The 19,608-nt window shown below is 35.5% G+C and overlaps 1 protein-coding gene across 4 annotated transcripts in view; it reads left to right on the top strand.

Annotated features, from left to right (window-relative positions):
- Positions 1 to 19,608, top strand: part of ANKRD28 (ankyrin repeat domain 28) — a 197,848-nt gene that overhangs the window by 54,836 nt on the left and 123,404 nt on the right. The window lies entirely within an intron of this gene.

Below are 19,608 nucleotides of genomic sequence, written 5' to 3'. Positions count from 1 at the left end.
TTTGAGGTATGAATTGAGAGGCAGTTTTAGCCCAGCAAGTTTCAGGTCTCTGTAGCTCTGCTCTGCATTCAGTGCTAAGTGGTTCTAGTCCCTGGAGCTATGGGTATGGAGTTGTTAAATGGCTCTGGCTTGGCAAGTTTGCTTCTGAACAGTCAGTCTTCACTTAGGCACTCTTCAAATTTTGGTCCTAACTTCTGTTACTTTTTGGAATGTGAACTTTTGTCATTTAACCCTTGTAGAAGTTATTTTTCTTACCTCTAAAGTAGTGATCGGGTTTAGCAAATAAGAATCATGAAAGAATCATGATAAGAATCAGAAAAAAATAATTATATGCACACAGGAAGGAAAGAACAGAGTACCCATAATCCTGCCACTGAGTTTAATTAATCTGTTGTTACTTAAAAATCTTCTGATCATTATTTAACATAATTAGAATATATTTTATATACTGTGTTTCACTTAATACTTTTATGAGTATTGTTTGTCCCATATTTTTAGAAATTCTTTAAAATTTTGTTACTAAATATCATTCAGTTTTATTGTATGATATATACTGTGTTTTAAATCATTTTATTCAACATAAAATTAGTTTTATTGTTATAAATGATACTTCAGTAAAATCTTTCATGCAAAGTTTTGTAGGCCTCCCTTTTCCTTGTATTTACACTATTGTAAGAAATGCTAGCTTAAAAAATTTGAAAGACTTATCAATGCTATTGACAAGAGTTGGCAAACTTTTTTCCCAGAAAAGTCCCAAGTCCCAGTTTACTCCTTTCATCATCCCTTGTAGTCCCTAGGTTGGACAATAACAGCAGCCTGCTGTTGTTTTCTGTCTTTAATACCACCTCATTTTTAGGCCATCATTTACACTGTATGCACAGTGAGGCTTCAAGATATAATCTGATTATGTCACTTTTTGACTTAAACTTTTTTGGTGGTTTCCCCAGTATTCAGGTTAAAATGTTATATACTTTAATGTGGCATCCAAGGGCCTTCATGATTTAGCCCCTGTCTGATTTTCCAGCCTTATTGTAATGCAACCCTGCTATGTAAGCAGGTAGGAAGGGAACATTCTAAGCAGGGGGAACAGCATATTCTGAGGCACAGCTACAGGAAACGACATGGTATATTTGAATTGCACCAAGTACATTTATATATGTGAAACTTAAAGACGAGATAAGTGGTGGATGTCTTTAGTGTATTTTAATAAAACTTAGTGACTAAATAAAAGGCAAATAATATTTTATCTATGATTTAGAAAGTAACTGGTGATGAAGAGAATTATTAATCAAGACTCCTGGTTATGACAAAAATCCCAACTCAAAATGACTTACATGCAAAAGGAAATTTACTGGCCAGGCAGAGCTAGATCCAGGACTTGGTGACAGTAGATTCCCCATCACCACCCACCCCTTTAACATTTTGTCCTTTTTTTTTTTCTCTCCTACAGGCAGTTTAGCTTACATTGTCCTTAGTTATAATTATAAAAGAAAAGAGAGTATCTTTCCTGACAGCCTTGGCAGGAAAGCAAGTCCTAAGAAAGACCCTATCTGGCTTTGATCATATGTTCATCCCTGAATTAGCATGTGACTAGGAGTAAGTGGTCTTCTGGCCATCCCTGGGTCTCTTGTATATCTTTGGACCAGATGAACTCCCGAAAGGAAAGCATTCTTGTGAAAGAATCTATGTTTTACTATAAGGATGGATAGAAGTGGAGAAATGAGAACCAGGAATTGAGAGACCAGTTAAGAGGTTTTCCGGGGCACCTGGGTGGCTCAGTTGGTTGAGTGTCTGACTTCCGCTCAGGTCATGATCCTGCAGTTCGTGGGTTTGAGCTCTGTGTTGGGTTCTCTGCTGTCAGTGCAGAGCCTGCTTTGGATCCTCTGTCTGTCTGTCTGTCTGTCTCTCTCTCTCTCTCTCTCTCCCCCTCTCTCCCCCCTTCCCCCACTCGCTCTCTGTCTCTATCAAAATAAAAAAAAAAAAAAAAAGGTGGTTTTCATAACTCAGGTTGAGGACTTAAGTGGGTCTGAAATAGATCACTGTGAAGAAAGTTCAGGAGGATTTTAGGTAAAATGCCTAGGAGTGGGTGACCAATTAGAAGTGGGAGATGAAGGGGGCGCCTGGATGGCTTAGTCAGTTGAGCGTCTGACTTCAGCTCAGGCCATGATCTCATGGTTTGTGAGTTCAAGCCCTGCGTCGGGCTCTGTGCTGAGAGCTCAGAGCCTGGAGCCTGCTTTGGATTCTGTGTCTCCCTCTCTGTTCCTCCCCTGCTCGCACTCTGTCTGTCTCTCTCTCTCTTTCTCAAAAATAATAAACATTAAAAAAAAGAAAAAGAAGTGGGAGGTGAAGTGAGAGTAGGCTTCTAGATAATTCTTTGTGTTCTGGGCTACTGTATATATATGGTGATGCCATTATTATTAACCAATCTGGGAAGGTTAGGAAAAGAACACTTTGGGGGAGTGGACTAGAGATGGTAAGTTGATTTTTGACATACTGAGTCTGAGATAGTCTAGAATATGCAGGTAAAATGGCCTGTTGTACATTTGGAAGTTGTGTCTGGAGGTTAGGATTGGAAATAAAGACTTGAAAGTATCAAATGTGATGGCTGATATTATAGATGAGATTGTCCAAGAGGAGGTTATTAGACAGGGGTAAGAAAAGTGGGCTGAAAGAAAAGCCAGTATTTAAATATGGATGGTGGAAGAAAAGTCAAGTGGAAGGGGCCAAAAAAGAAGGTTTAGAAATAGAGGTGAAAATTTTATGCAAGAGAGTTTTTTTTTAATGTTTATTTATTAATTTTTGAGAGAATGAGAGAGAGAGCAGGGGAGGGGTAGAGAGAGAGGGAGACAGAGGGTCCGAAGCAGGCTCTGTGCTGACAGCAGAGAGCCTGACACAGGGCTCAAACTCCTGAACTATGAAATCATGACCGGAGCAGAAACCAAGAGTCAGATGCTTAACCCACTGAGCCGCCCAGGCGCCCCTGGAAGATAGTTTTAATAAAGATCATTGGTATCCAGTATTACAGACTAGTTGAGAAAAATGCAGATTTTGTAATAAGTTACCACTGGTGACCTTAGAGCAATTTCACTTGAATGGTGAGTATGGAAGTCAGATTGCAGTAGGGTGAAACAAGGGTGAAACAAGTGGCTTTGAATACTTTTTCTTCTGTGAGTATAAGCTCCTTCCCAATGACTGCAAAGTCATTAAGGTATGGTATCTGGCATGTAAGAAGTGTTTAATAAATGGCCACGAGTAACTGAAAGATCAGAGAGGAAAATCAAAGGTACAAATATCTTTGAAAGTAAACCAGAAGAAAGTTGAAGGAACTCATCCTTGCTGTTCTCTTTCTCTCTCAGGTAGAACGCCAAGAAATAGTGTCTCCCTAGCTTGCTTACCTTAGAGCATAGCTGTGAGGAAGCAATGTAGGAATAGATGTGAGAGCATTCTTAAACTAGGAACTGCTGAATCAAATGGAAGGGAGTAATACTTTTCATTTCTGGCATTTTAATTTTGAAATCAGGGACTTCAAATCAGATGCGTTTTGGTTCTCACCAACTCAGAACCTGTTTGCTTCCTTAACAACTGCTAATTTAACATCTCTTAGATGTGTGATTTGTAGGAGCTAGGCTTTGGAAACAAATGGTCCTGGGTTAGAGTCCATTTTTCTCTACTTGTTAGCCATGTAATTTCCAGTGTTTTACTTTTCCACCTCAGAGTTTTATCTGTGAAATTGGAAGTAGAAATTACTTGACAGACATGTTACAACTGAGTACACATAAAGTACCTAGAATTGTCATAGGTATTCACATTACCTGGGATGTTCATCCCAGCCTCATATGATCAGCCAGCCTTGTTCCATCTTCACATAAAATAATGCTAGATAAAAGTACTATCTTATATTGAACCAAATCTAATCTTGCTGCTTGTTATTATTATTCATTGATCTAGTTCTTATCTCTAGACCTGTGCACATTTGGTATCTCTTCACAGTGATAGCACTTCAGATATTTTAACACTATCATATTCTCCCTGACTCCTTTTCAGACAAAATACCTTCAGCTTCATTGACACTTAGGATATGGTTTTTAGATCCACCATCATCCTGGCTTTAAATGTGTTCTAGTCTCATTACTCTAGATGTAGTTTGACCTATGTCTAGGAATTAGCCTGACCTTTCCTAGAGAAGGAAAATGAGATTAATGAGAAACTTTTTTTGAGATAAAACTTTAATTTTAATGGGTCAAAATTAAAGTGTAATTTTAATATTTCATACACTAAAATATACTCTTGTTAATGGCATTTATAAAGTGATTGCCTTTAGTCTGCTTTAAGATAAATTACTTGTAACTGTTTTTTCCCCCTTTAAAAATAAATCTCTATAGCCCTCAGTATTATCTAGCACTAGTGTGTTGTGATTCATTAACAAGAATGAGAAAATAAACTGTTTTCTTAAAGTTTATTTATTTATTTGGAGAGAGAGAGGGAGAGAGAGAATTCGATTGAGGGCCTGATCTCATGAACCATGAGATCATGACCCAAGCTGAAATCAAGAAATCAAGGGGAGCCATCCAGGCACCCCTAGTAAAGTAAACTATTGAAATAAAATGCCAAGATTCAGTTTTTCAGTGTCATATAAAGCATACTATTTGTTGTCCATTCACCAGCCATCACCCACTTCCTTCCTTGCAGGACCCCAGTTTTGTTTGGTTGGTTACTCCTCTTATACATGACTTGGAAAAGTCCTTAATAGTGTAAAGCTAATCCTCCTCTACCTAGTAGTGATTTGTTTCGGGAAGAACATAAGAACCAAGACTGGTCACATGTCAGGAAAAGTCAGGTTAGGTAGCTTCTAGGAAAGTCTTCCTTGCACCTAAAATGAGAGATACAGCAGGAAACTTCCCTTTCTGCTGGGCAACAATATGTGTCTGATATGATGGCCTTGAAGTATGGCAGGTTATCTGTGACTATGAAGGGAATTATCCTGAGGGCCATACTGAGTCTGACAGAGAAGACTCAGCCAGAGCCTAGATGTCAGTCAGTTACCTTAGAACCACCATAATTTCACTTCTTGTTGTTTATGGTAAGTTTCTTTATTGTTTAAACCAGTTGACTATAACATGCTGTTTTAGTTTAGTTTAGGGTAGCCCTAATGTTAAAGAACAAAATATTTGAAAGTCTGCTATACAGAAAAGTAGACACTTTGTGGAAGGCCCATTAAGATACAATGATGAGCGGCGCCAGGGTGACTTGGTTGGTTGAATGTCTGTCCAACTTCAGCTCAGGTTGTGATTTTGCGGTTTGTGAGTTTGAGCCCCACATCAGGCTCTGTGCTGGCAGTGCAGAGCCTTCTTGGGATTCTCTCTCTCTCCTCTTTCACTCAAAAATTAAAATAAACATTAAAAAACAGAGATGTAATGATGAGTCTCATTAATTTTAAGATCACATTAGAATTATATTCGGGTCAAAAACTTCATGGGTATTCTCAACTACTGAATGTTCAGACTATGAACAAAACAGGCAAAAACATTTCTGTACTGCAGTAACTGATGCAGATTTAATTACCCAGTTAGTCAAGAGTTGAGCTAATTATCAATTCTGATAGGGGCCCTTTCTTTCCATTTAAGAAGTTCAAAATTGACTACATCTAAAGGAATTGGATGTTGTCTTACTCTGAAGTAACATCAAGTTATAAGCATGGCTTTTTGCAGGTTTATCAACAGCATGAAAATCTTTTTTATCCAAAAAAATTCCATGCCTGATACACATTAGAAACACCCTTTCCTTCTTTTAACAATAGAAGCTATTTTATAAAATTTTAGATAGCACTTTTTAGTAAAGGGAGCTGAAGAATATGAAAAGTGTTCTTTTCTATCTGAGTCATCACTTGGACTTTAAAATAGTTACAAGTTTTAGTATTTTTGTCTCCACCCTTCTACAGTTTAGAAAGATGTGAATCATTTTCTTTAGTATTTCCCAAATGATAGCTGCTTTGAAAGGGAAGTGGTGTATGTGGTCCCAGTTTGTGTGTGAAATAACTAGCATACACTTTACTTACTGATTTTACTGCACTTTGTGGGAATCCCTTGGACGTCTCATGTAATTATTGGTTATAAACGTAAACATTGGGTAACCATAGCAACTTATTCTTAAATTGAAAAGTTTCTCCAGTTTTTAAAGGGATATTATTTATCCCAGTGTCACCACATTGTAGAAACCAGAATGAATTGCAAATAACCTCTCCTTAGTTTTTTCTTAAAGGAGGGCAGAAATTCAGCCTGTTTAAAAATCGTACACTCTGCTAATTTGTAATATTGGACATAAGTTGTCTTTGATGCAGTTGCTGAGAAATAATTATGTAAATAATAACATAAAATTATACTTCAGAGAATGTGCTTATCCTGGGCCTGGTGGGACATAAGTCATATGCCAGAGATTCTGCTAGTTAACATACATCCCAGCCAAAAAATTATACTAATAAGAGACAGATCAAATAAGGTGTTTAAAAGTAACACAGCTTAAATAACTAATTCATTCTAGCCTTCAGTCTGATAAATACTTTTGCTTAATTTCAAACTACTTCTTGAGGTAATCAAAATTATGAAGAAAATAATTTAACTTTTAAAAATATTGCTTAAATACAGTACTACATACTTGACAACAGAATGGTTTCCTCCCCTTTCTCTGTTACTTTTAGCATACTGAGTGTACTCTAGAAAACTACCTAAATTGTTATATTCGTCTTGTTAAATTTTTTGCTTGCATACTTTTTGAAGGAAATAATTGTTTCTTTTAAGACTCAAATCTAAAATTTTTTTAATGTTTATTTTTGGGAGGCGGGGGAGAGACAGCACGAGTGGGGGAGGGGCGGAGCAAGTGGGAGAATCTGAAGCAGGCTCCAGGCTCTGAGCTGTCAGCACAGTGCCCGATGTGGGGCTCAACTCATGAGCCATGAGGACTCAAATCTAAAAACAGTCATTTAAATATTGATTTAGACCTTAACGTCTCATGTATAACTCTTGAATCTCTACTCTTTTCAGGAAGTCCATTCCATTTCCTGTCTTAATTGAAACTGTGTTTTCATAAGTACATTCTTCTCCAGAGGTCTGCTTAAGTATTATTGTTCCTCTGCTCATAGCCGGTATATCTTGGGAATGTGTGTGTGAGTGAGTGAGTGAGTGTGTGTGTGTGTGTGTGTGTGTGTGTGTGTGTGTAGGAGGGAGGGGAGCGGCGTCAGCATTCTTCTAGTCGTCCACTACAGCTATTGAATGTTACAAGTCTACCTATCTATAAAAAATCTTTTGAAGCACATGCCATCTGGCTAGGTGACTCCTGTTTTTTGTTGCTATTGTCTGTCAAATCTCACTCTGCAGTTCTACATCTGGGTCAGAGTTATATCAGTTATCTACATGATTTCATTTCTTTGTAGATGACATTTTGAATATCATACTTCCCAGTGTACCAACTTCCACACCAGCGATACTCTCCACTTGGCTCTAACCATATACTCCACTAAGCACATCCCACAATTTGTTTCTTGTACTGAAACTACCTGCACTTCTGTATTTTTATTATTATCCAGCCTAGACCTCATGACCCATTACTTTCAGCTGCTAAACATTCACACTTATTCCTTTTCAACTTTATACTTTCACTTCCACTTACCTTACCTACATCAACCCTTCCTTCTTGCTTCAGAAGACAGAGATCTTCTCTTCATAACTCAAGGTAATTTTCCACCTCCATACTACAACCCCCTTTTTTCTGCATCTGTGAGATCTTCCTTCCCCAGTTATTCTTTTTTTGTTGTTTGTTTTTTAGTTATTCCCCATTTTTAATCTTTTCTTTTTTGACGATACTGTCTTCTAATCTATGAACACAGGATATCTTTTTGTTTATGTCATTTTAATTTTTTCATCCATGTTTTGTAATTTTTTAATGTACAAGTCTTTTACTTTTCTAGTCAAGTTTATTACCAATTATCTTATTGTTTATGATGCTATTGTAAATGAGATTATTTTCTTAATTTCCTTTTCAGATAGTTTATTCTTAGTGTATAGAAATGCAACTGATTTGGTTAATATTTGTATCCTGCACCTTTACTGAATTAATTAATTCTAAGGTTTTTTTGTGTGCAATCTAAAGGGTTTTGTACAAAGTTTATGTCTTCTACACACAGAATACTTCTTTCTTTCTGATTTGGATGCCATTTATTTCTTTTTCTTGCCTAATTGGTCTGGCTAGAAAATTCAGTACTATGTTAAATAGAAGTAATGAGAGAGCGCATCTTTGCCATGTTTCTGATCTTAGAGGAAAAGCTTTCAGTTTTTCACCACTGAATTTGTGGACTTCTCATATATTGTCTGTACTATGTTAAGGTACTTTCCTTCTATTCCTAGTGTGTTGCAAGTTTTTATCATGAAAAGGTGTTGAATTTTTTCAAATGTTTTTTTCTGTATCTATTGAGGTGATTCTGTCATTTTTTTAATCCTTCATTCTGTTAATACCGTGTGTTAACTCATTTTTGTATGATGAACCATGATTTCATGTCAGGCATAAGTCCCACTTTGTCATGGCATATGATGTTTTTAATGTAATGTTGAATTTGGTTTGCTAGTGTTTCGTTGACACTTTTTGTATCTATGTTTGTCAGGAATTCTGTTTTCGCTTATAATTTTCTTTTTTTGTAGTGTCTTTGTCTGGTTTGGTATCGGGGTGATTCTGGCCCATAAAATGAGTTCAGAAGTGTTCCTTTTCAATTTTTTGGGAAGAGTTTGAGAAGGATTGGCATTAATTATTTAAATGTTTGGTATAATTCACCAGTAATGCCATTTGGTCCTGAGCTTTTCATTGTTGGAGGTGTTTGATTACTGATTCAGTCTTTTTCTATTCATGATTCAGTCTTTGGTATGTTGTATGTTTCTAGGAATTCATCCATTTATTTTAGGTTACTCAATTTCTTGGCATTATAATTGTTCATAGTAATCCCTTATCCTGCCCACCCACCCCTCCGCCCCTTCCCCCCTTTCCTGTGGCATCAGTTATAATGTCTCATCTCCTTTTTCACTTTTGGTTTCATTTGAGTTCCCTGTTTTTCCTAGTCTAGCTAAAGTTTTGACAATTTAATATTTTCAAATAACCAATCCAGTTTTTTTCCCCTTATCTCATTTAGTTCTGCTCTAATCATTATTTTCTTCCTTCTGCTAACTTGGGGTTTAGCTGCTGCTTTTTCTAGCTCCTTCAGGTGTAAAGTTAGGTTATTTGAGGTCTTTCTTTTCTTTTTTTTTAGTAGCTACCATTTTTATAGTACAAGATGTTTTAAGCCCCTTTCATGTGTTCTCAACAATCTTATGAGGCTCCATCATTATTCTCACTTAAATTTGGGGAAACAGATACAAAGAGGCTATATGACTTAATAAAGGTCACACAGCTAAAAAATATTGGTAGAAAAGGAGAGGTTTACCTTTTGCTCTTTCTACTTCCCATTGTTTGACTTTTTTCTTTTCCTGCAAAGTATCATCTGAATGATAACTTATGCAATATGGTTTCAAAGTTGGCACTTTTAACTATAATGTTATCTTTATTTTGTGTGTAATAGTTGTTCAATAAGTGTTTATTGAATGAAGAAATGAATGAAAGTATGGGTGAATGAAATGACCCCAGAAATCTGGAATAAAATTCCAGAGACCTAAGTTTGGTGCCAACTCTGTGCCTGACATTGAGGTCTTTATTTTTTAATATAGGTGTTTATCAAAATAAACTTCCCTCTTAGTACTGCCTTTTTTACATCCCATAAGTTTTGGTATGTTTTGTTTCTGTTTTTGTCTCAAGATACTGAGATATTTCTAACTTGCCTTTTGATTTCTTCTTTGATCTGTTGGTTTTTCAAGAGTGTGTTATTTTAATTTCCACACATTATTTTTCCAGTATTCCTTTTGCTATGGATTGTTAGTTTCATTCTGTTTTGGTCAGAAAAGATATTTGGTATGATTTCTTCTTAAAATTGTTGAAATTTGTTTTGTGACCTAAGATGTCAACTTATCCTGGAGAATGTTCTTTGTGTGCTTGAGAACAATGTGTATTCTGCTACTGTTGGGTGGAATGTTCTGTTAAGCCCATTTGGTCTATACTGTTCAAGCCAACTATTTTCTTGCTGATTACCTGTCATATGTTCTATCCATTATTGAAAATGGGATATTGAAGTCTGCTACTATTATTATTATATTGCTGTCAAGTTTTCCCTTTAGTTCTGTCAGTGTTTGCTAAATCTATTTAGATGCTCTAATGTTGGGTGTGTGTATTTCTCTTCCTAGTTTTGTCATTATATAGAGTCCTTTGTCCCATTTGACACTTTTTGACTTAGAGTCTATTTTGTCTGATGAAGTTTAGCCACCCTGTTCTTTTTTTTGTTACCATTTACATGGAATACCTTTTCCATCCCTTCACTTTCAGCCTACATGTGCCCTTAAATCTAAAGTTAGTCTCTTGTAGATCACATAGAGTTGGATCTTTTTTTTTAATGTTTATTTATTTATGGGGGGGGGGGAGAGAGAGAGAGAGAGAGAGAGGAAGAGAGGAAGAGGGAGACAGAATCCCAAGCTGACAGCACAGAGCCTGATACAGGGCTCAAACTCACAAACTGTGAGATCATGCATGACCTGAGCCAAAATTAAGAGTCGGACACTTAACCAACTTGAGCCACCCAGGAGCCCTGGATCTTGGATTTTCAAAATCCATTCAGTCATACCATATCTTTTGATTGGTTAGTTCTTTTTTGAAAATCAAGTTCTTTAGCCTTCTACGTGTTTATCTTGATCTTTGCCTTTTTTCCCCTTAGCCCTTTTTGGGTTAAATATTACCCAACTTATTCTTTTCTCAGAGCCAATTTTATTGAAGAAATCTAATCGATGGTCACTACCACTACTTTTGGTACCTTCCTTTCATCATGAATCAACCTATTCTTATCAGAAAAGGGACATAAAGTTATAAAATGCCAGAACTGAAAACAACTTGATCAATTTCATTTGCTTCAACAGCAAAACAAAGGTGCCTAAAGAAATGAAGTAATGTGCTGACAGATAGCTAGTCAACTTTTGTTAACTTCAACTTATGAATTCTGTATGGAACCCTAGTGTATGTGAAGAGACCTTTGAATACTGAAGAAAATGGGACCTTAAGAAGTTCATGTACTTTGTTTCATATGAAAATAATGTTGTTGCCTTCAAGCCAGGGCTAATACTGTGAAAAATTAGAGAGATGTATGTGTTTTTAGGGAAGAAACAAAGGGGAAAAGAAAGAGAACTAGTGAACCATTCAAGTTATGACAGAAATATTTAGGAACAGTCAACTAAGGCTGTTGTGATTATTTTACTATGAAGCAGTCTAACAATAACAGTGTATGTTCATATTATTGACTCCAAGCCATCATAAAAATCGATGTTCTTTTCTGTAAGACAGTGATGTAGGTAGCATATTTTAGGTTTCTGTCTAGAACAGTTAAACTTTTAAAAAGTTAGTCTTTATAGGTCTAAACCAATGTTGTGTAATACGATAGTCACTAGGCAGATATGGCTGGCTAATGTAACTGAGGAACTGAATTCTTGATTTAGTTTAATCTAAATTTTAAGAATACATGATTTAGTTACTGGAACTTAAAAAATATGTTTGTGGGGTGCCTGGGTGGCTGACAGCTCAGAGCCTGGAGCCTGCTTCAGATTCTGTGTCTCTTTCTCTGCCCTTTCCCCACTCATGCTCTGTCTCTCAAAAAATGAGTAAATGTTAAAATATATATATATGATTGTAACAACTCAGGCACATGTATTTACATTCTCAACTGTAAATTTTTTTATCTCTAAATACAGATCTATTATTTCCAATGAAAATTTAATGTTCATATTGAGATATGCTTTAAGTATAAAATATGCAACAAATTTTGAAGGTAATAAAAAATGTAAAATATCCAATAACTATATTGATTACAAGCTGAAATGATAATATTTGGGATCTATTTAATTACATGAAATACTGCTATTATTAATTTTCACCATTTTAAAATGTATTTACTAGAAAATTTTAAAGTATGTGGCTTATTTTTTATTTCTGTTTGGCACTTGTCTACTCTCTGAGTAACTAAACTATTAGTCTGGCATTGTAAATAGTTTTTTTTTTAATGTTTATTTATTTATGTATTTATAGGGAGGGAGAGAGAGAATGTGCACACTAGTGGGGAGGGGCAGAGAGAGAGGGAGAGAGAATCCTAGGCAGAGAATCTGTGCTGTCAGCTGTCAGCACAGAGCCCATTGCAGGGCTTGATCTCCCCAACCATGAGATCATGACCTGAGCTGAAATCAATCAGCTTAACTGACTGGGCCACCCAGAAGCCCCTGTAAATAGTATTAATGTTAAATAAAACTAACAAATAAAATGGTTTGAACGATTTTCTTAGAAATGTAATCGTCAAGAGGAGGTTTTGGTTAGATATTCTAGCTAGTTGACGGTTGGTTTGTGAAAGCACCCTTCCAATAAATCAGAGGAAAAAGTAGCAACAGTGAAGTTTATGAACAGTTTCATAAAAGCCATCATTTTTTTAAGAGAATGGACAATTAGAAGATATCTTTATGTACCAATTACAATTGTTAATATGCTATACTCTTACCAATGACTTTATTAGTAGCAGGTTTGTCTTCTACTTCATATTTAGGTCTCTGTATATACTACTTTTTACACTACTTTTTACTATCACTTGTGTTCTTGTACTGGTTAATTTTTCTTGTGTACCTCATTTAGACTATATAAGGTCTTTTCCCCCCCTGCTTTACTGAGGTATAATTGACAAGTAAAAATTGTATTACTTAAGGTGTACAATGTGATAATTTGAAATACATATCCATTGTGAAATGGTTACTACTATCAAGCTAAAAGTATGTTTATTAATACATCTGTCACCTCTCATAGTTACCTTTTTTGTTTCTTTTGTGGTAAGAACACAAGATATACTCTCAGTAGATTTGAAGTATACAGTACAGTATTGTTAACTGTAGCTGTATGTATAGATCTCCCAAAGTTACTATTCTTAAAACTGAAAGTTTGTACTCTTTGACCAGAGTTTCCCCATCTCTACCTTCAAGCCCCTGGCAGCCACCATTCGACTCTCTGTTTCTAGGAGTTCAAGTAAGAGGAATCATACAGTATTTGTTTTTTTGTGTCTGGCTTATTTATGCTTATTTTATTAGCATAAATGTCCTCTGTGTTCATCCATGTTGTAGGAAATAGCAGAATTTCTTTGATTTTTATGGCTGAATAATACTCCATTGTGTATACATACACCACATTTTTTTTTTTTTTTTTATCCATTCATCCTTTGACAGACACTTAGGTTGTTTCCATATCTTGTCTTTGTGAATAATGTTGCAATGAACATGGGAGGGTAGATGTCTCTTTGAGATACTGATTTCATTTTTTTTGGGTGTATACCCAGAAGTGAGATTGCAGGATCTGATAGTAGTTTTATATTTAACTTTTTGAGGAAGTGCCATACTGTTTTTGATGGTGGTTGTACCAATTTACATTCAACCAACAGTGTGCAAGGGTTCCCTTTTCTCCACATCCTTATCAGCACAAGAGTGCCCTTTCATGTACCTGTGGACATTTGTATGGCCTTCTTTAGAAAAATATTTATTTAGGTTTTTTGCCCATTAAAAAAAATAAGGTTATTTATATGTTTTTTGCTATTGAGTTGTATGCGTTCCTTATATAGTTTGAATATTAATTTATTATTGGATATATATGGTTACAGATAAGATATTTTCTCCCATTCCATTGATTGTCTTTTTATTTTGTTGATAGTTTCCTTTGCCTTGCAGAAGCTTTTTAGTTTGATGTAGTCCCTTTTGTTTCTGTTTGCCTTTGTTGCCTGTGCTTTTGGTGTCATAGCCAAAAAATCATTAGGTTGCGTAAGGCCTTTGAATGTGGAGATGATATATGACATTTCATAATCTCTTGGTGTGTGTATAGTAGAGTGGAAATATTAATAGGAAATATTTGTTGAATTAGTTGCTATTGTAATTTTGAATGTTTTAGATTAAGGTATTTTTGCCAAACATTTTTTAGATTATTTCAATGTACTGAATCTTGGGTAATATGGAACCCAATCTTACCATCCTTTAGGAACTTTTTTATACTCCTCTTTGAATTTAGACAGGTTCAGGATTGTTAACACTTTGTTTTCAAATCATGAGAGTAGATGTTAAGATACATATTTTGGATTAAGATTGGAACCGACTTAGAGCTTGAAGGGTCCTTAGATATGATAGAACAAGTCTTATTACTCATTTTAATACCTTTGGAAACTGAAGAAGGCCTAGATTGCTTAAAGTCTTGCAAGCACTAGTTGCTTGCATAAAACACCTAGGAGTTGTTTGTGGTTACCATCTTCTCCCTCACCCCTAAATCCGGTCTATTAGCATGTCCTATAAATCCTATTTCTAAAATATATCTCAGTCTCTGCATTTACATGCCCAGCATCCTAGTTCAGATTACCCACTCTTTGGATTATTTCAACAGTCTCCTGGATTATTTCAACTAGTCCTCTGACTTCCTTCTTCTCCTCAAATTTGTTCTCTACACTGAAGCCACATAATCTTTTTAAAGCAAATCATCATGACTGCCTAGCTTAAAAATTTCTAATGACTTTTCAATCACTTAGGAAATACAAACTTTATAACTTGGCTTACAAAGTTCTGTATAATCTGAGTTTAACTGTTTCTCCCAACTACATCTGCTCCTCATAGTTACTCATAGTTGCTTACTGCAGCCCTGTGGACCTAGTTTTTTTCCAAGAAATTTTTTCCTTCTACACTTTATTGCAGTTTGCAGTATATAATATTTATTTGTATGTAAGCTCCATTAGAATAAGGATTGACTGTTTATTCATAATTTTGTTTCCTTAGCCTAGCAGAAAGCCTGACACATAGTAGTTGATGAATAAATACAGATGAATGGATGAGTCATTGTCTGACTGGATGTTACTGAGCCTCTACTTTCCGTATATAAATTGGATAATAGTATCCACAAGACGTGATTGAGGATTCAATGAAAATATTTGTGATAAATATGTTTCCTTCTCCCTCCACGGATTAATATAGTGGATTTGTTTTTTGAGCTGTTTTCTGGTTAGTTATTTCTATTTCAGTTTGTTGCAGCTAATGTTTATAATCCATTTTAATTTTTGAAAATTTAAGTAGCTATACTGTACTGTAGTATGGATCACTGATTGATGATTGGAGGAAGAGGAAGAGTACCACTTAGTGTTAGTTTCAGCTCTGAGTAAAGAGACTCAAAAATCACAAAGACTTATACAAGGTGGAACTTCTCTTTGTAACCTAAGAGTTGGGAAGTGGGCAGTCTAGGGCTTTTATGGCAGTTTTGTCCCACAAAGTCCTCAGGGACCCAGATCCCCTCTAATATACTGTTCCATCACCCTAGACTCTGGTCCTTATTTGGTTTAAGATGGTGGTGAGTCATCCATGTTCCAGGAAGCAGGGTGGATATACCATTTGTCCTTGTAGGAATAGGCAGTTTTCTGGAAGCCACACAACACCTCTACTTAAAATGCTGGTCACAACTTTGTCTTGTGGCTTCTAGCCTAGAAGTCTCAGGCTTCTAGGCTGAGAAGTATAGACATTGTTCTAGGAGGCCCTGTACTTACCTAAAAATTAAGTCTTCTGGGCAAATGGAATATGGGAAGAATGGATGCAGAATATAGATAGGTCGTAGTAGAACACATCAGAGTAATAATAGGTAACATTAATATATGTTAACAATATGCAGTATATGATAGTATTAATGGAAGGGGTAACAATTCATTATACCATTATAATATACCAGTGGGGTCAAACCACTTGAGATCATTGGATAACATTGGTTGTCAGCCATTTTGGAAGTATGGTTGGGTAAACATTTAAAAAGTGGTCTAGACATGCAGAGAGTTAATTTGCATGTATTATAAGGATCTTGAATTCATCACTTTTTAAATACGTAATGTTATTTTTTCAGTGGCTGTACTAATACTGAGGAAGCTAACCAATAACCTAACAAGAGCTATTTAAGATTTCCCCCCCCCCTCCTTCTCCCCCATTTTCTTTTAAAATCTGTTCATAGGATTTTTCTAAAATATATGGACAGATGAGGCCTAGCTCAAAAAGATTGTTCAGGATTCTTGAACTATGAGAAATGTTTCTGAAACATGGTTTAAATCCATTTCTTACCATCTTTCACCACAAGCTTTTTATTTTTCAATACTAAGACACTAGCGTGCTCTGCTCTATCCACCCTGAGTAAAATTCCTATTCGATGATAATCAATATGGAGGTCACAGATTTTCAAGAGATAAGATAACTTTGGATTGAATCTGTATGCAGAAAGAAAAAATCACATGTGTCCGAAAAACTTTTGGTGTAACAAAATTAGGAACCAAAAAAAAATCTTTTGCGATGTTAAAATATTTTATCGTTAAACAAAGGTTTAAACCAGCTTTCCATTATGTGATTCTGTGAAGAGTAGGAGTAAGCTGTTGATAGGATACATTTTAGTATAAAGAATGGAAGGATTATGAAGTTGTCAGAATTGTAATTTATTGGCTTATTAAAAACTTAATTTGGCTTAAAGAGTAAATGCCTCAAGATAAAAACCACATCCCCTTACCATTGTTCAATTGAAAAAAAAATTGTTGAACTTAAGTTTGCACTATCTTTGTCAGTATTTTTTATCATAAATACTTTGTACATTCCTAATGTTTTAAATAGTTACTTACCTGTTTTTTTTTTTTTTTTCTTTAAGATGTGAATTCCTTGTATTAGGGATCTGTCTCATTCAGTAGAAGATTTAAAACAGTGCTATATGGTGCTGTTAACTTAAATAATAAAAAATAGTGCAGCAATTATCTCAGTTTTTTCATCTTCCTTTGATTATATTGGATATCATGGGCCAGGAATTTTTTTTTTTTAACGTTTATTCATTTTCAAGAGACAGAGCACACGAGTGGGGGAGGGGCAGAGAGAGAGGGAGACACAGAACCAGAAGTAGGCTCCAGGCTCAGAGCTGTCAATACAGAGCCCCATGCGGGGCTCGAACTCACGAACTGTGAGATCATGACTTGAGCCTAAGTCGGACACTTAACCGACTGAGCCACCCAGGCACCCTAATGAATTTTTTTTTTTTTTTTTACATTTTTTTTTTTAAGTAGGCTCCATGCCCAACGTGGGACTTGAACTCACCACTGTGAGATGAAGAGTCTTGTGCTGTACTGACTGAGCCAGCTAGGCACCTCATGGGCCAGTTCTCTTTCCGTAGACTGTAAAGTACAGTGAATGTTCAAGAATGGCAAAACCCATAATCCTACTTCTTGCCTAAGTTTACTCCTTCCTCCCCTCCGTAATGCTTACTTAATTCTTGTTTGGTTATTCCAGTGTTAAGACAAGCTTCTAGCAGTCTCTCCAGAAGCCTGGAAAGGGTAGGGTGAGGGGAGTGTACTTAGCAACTGAATGAGATCTCTAGACATTAGTCTGAATCATCTCACCAGTAGGGGGAGAAATCGACAGTAGTCCTCTCCTCACTACCTTCACATGGGAAATCATTCTACTCCCCTAAATATCCATAATAATAAGATTATCTACATTTTATTTTAAACTTCACTCTGAATAACACTATGAAGTAGATTCTGTTAATGTTCTTTATTAGATGTTGAAGTGAGACCGAGATTAAGTAACTTGCTCAAGGTCACGGTTAGGTTTGTTAGTGCAGAAACTGGATGAGAACACAGGCAGTTTGGCTACAAAGCCTACATTCTCAATCACTGTGCTATTATTGTATTTCTCCTAGGTAAAAATCTCTGAAGACTATTATTCTTATTTTATAAGTGCAAAGACATTTAGGCCCAGGGCATTTAAGTAGCTTGCCCAAGGACAGAACTAATAAATAATGGAATCAGAATTTGAATTCCAGGTAGGCTGACCTCCTGAGGCCTTAATTTTAGCTGTCATCCTGTATCATTGGTTTATATCCTGTCAACTTCTGCATTTTAAGTTGCTCAACTTCTACACCTTAATGCCTCTTGTGTTTTTGGATTAAAGTAAGTGTGTATGTATGTGTGTGTGTGTATATATATATATATATATATATATATACACACACACACACACACACTCTTAATATATACACATGAATCCCCTGTTGTCTTTATAATTTTACCACTCTATTCCAGAGTCTTGTGACATAATAGAATTAATTTCATTGAAATTGTTTACAAGTGGGAGAAAGTAGAAGGAAACTCTGTGTGTGTGTGTGTGTGTGTGTGTGTGTGTGTGTGTGTGTGTGTGTGTGTGTGTGTGTAAACATAGTCTCTGCCTTCAAAGAGCTTGTTCTCTGGCTGGGAAAGACCTAAGTACGGAAGTTGACCTAGAACAAGAAATAGGATATACCTGCTTAAGTCTAAGTAGCTGAACTTACACACTGAATACTTTGGAACGAGTTAAAATTGTCTGTATAAAAAGAGATTTTGTTTGGGGTGCAAAAAACCCCTGAAGACAGAATATAGGATATTGTCACCACGGTGATTTAATTTTTACATATTTCATATATCAAGATGATATTTTTGAGTTAGTCATGTGGAGATAGTTAACATCATTTTGTATGCAAAAATATTTGCATGTCTTTAATTTGGCTTAAAACCATTTTGCTTACTTTAAAATACAACTCTGCAAATTGTTAGCGTATTTCAGTACCTTGGTACAATTATGTTAGGATTACAGGTTCTTTAATAGATTGATATTTAATGGTTTTTGTTCTTAAATTCTGGCATTTCTTATATTATCCATATCATGCGGATTTTTTTTTCTTTTTGTGTTTTGGTAAGTAAATTAGCTTAAACACATGAGATAACACTAGCCCTGAAATACCCATTTAAAAATAACTTGTTTAGGAGTATTATGACAATAAATAGTATATTCTTTGTTACCTTAACTTTTCATAGCCATTATAGGTTACCTGTTTTTTAAGATTACTTTGACAATCTAGTATAGGTTGCAAAGATCTTGAGAGAGTAGTGGGGTGGGGGTGTGTGCACAAGTGCGTACACTCAGTGGAAGCAGAATAGATTAGAAAGAAAGAGCATGTGTTTGGAATTAGACACAAGTTTAGTAATTTGTATGACTGGATAAAATACTTAATTTTTGAGTCAGTTTTTTCCGTCTATTATATGGAAACATAGCAAGGTTATTGTGAGTTTTAAATGAGAATGTACAACACTTATTAGCACATCGTAAATGTTCAAAAATAGCTATTATGTTCCTTAATTTAAAAAAAAATGCTAGTTGATAGGAGAAAGAACAAAAATTGAAGGGAAACCATAGTATTTGTAATTTTTCTGTTAGAAAATAACTCGCATGCTTAATAAATAGAGAAAGAAGGGAAAGCTTACAATAGATTGGTTGTTTTTGACACTTCCATGTAGCTTTGGGGAAATTAATTTTATAGAGGAAGGAACATCTGACTTTTTTATGTTACCTCATGCCTTTTTGACATAGAGAAAATGAATACTTAGGGCATTAAACAATA

The sequence above is a fragment of the Panthera leo genome, chromosome C2 (assembly GCF_018350215.1).
Source record: "Panthera leo isolate Ple1 chromosome C2, P.leo_Ple1_pat1.1, whole genome shotgun sequence".
NCBI classification, from domain to species: Eukaryota; Metazoa; Chordata; class Mammalia; order Carnivora; family Felidae; genus Panthera; species Panthera leo.
Note: the sequence above shows the minus strand (reverse complement) of the source record. Positions and strands in the feature narration are given on the sequence as shown.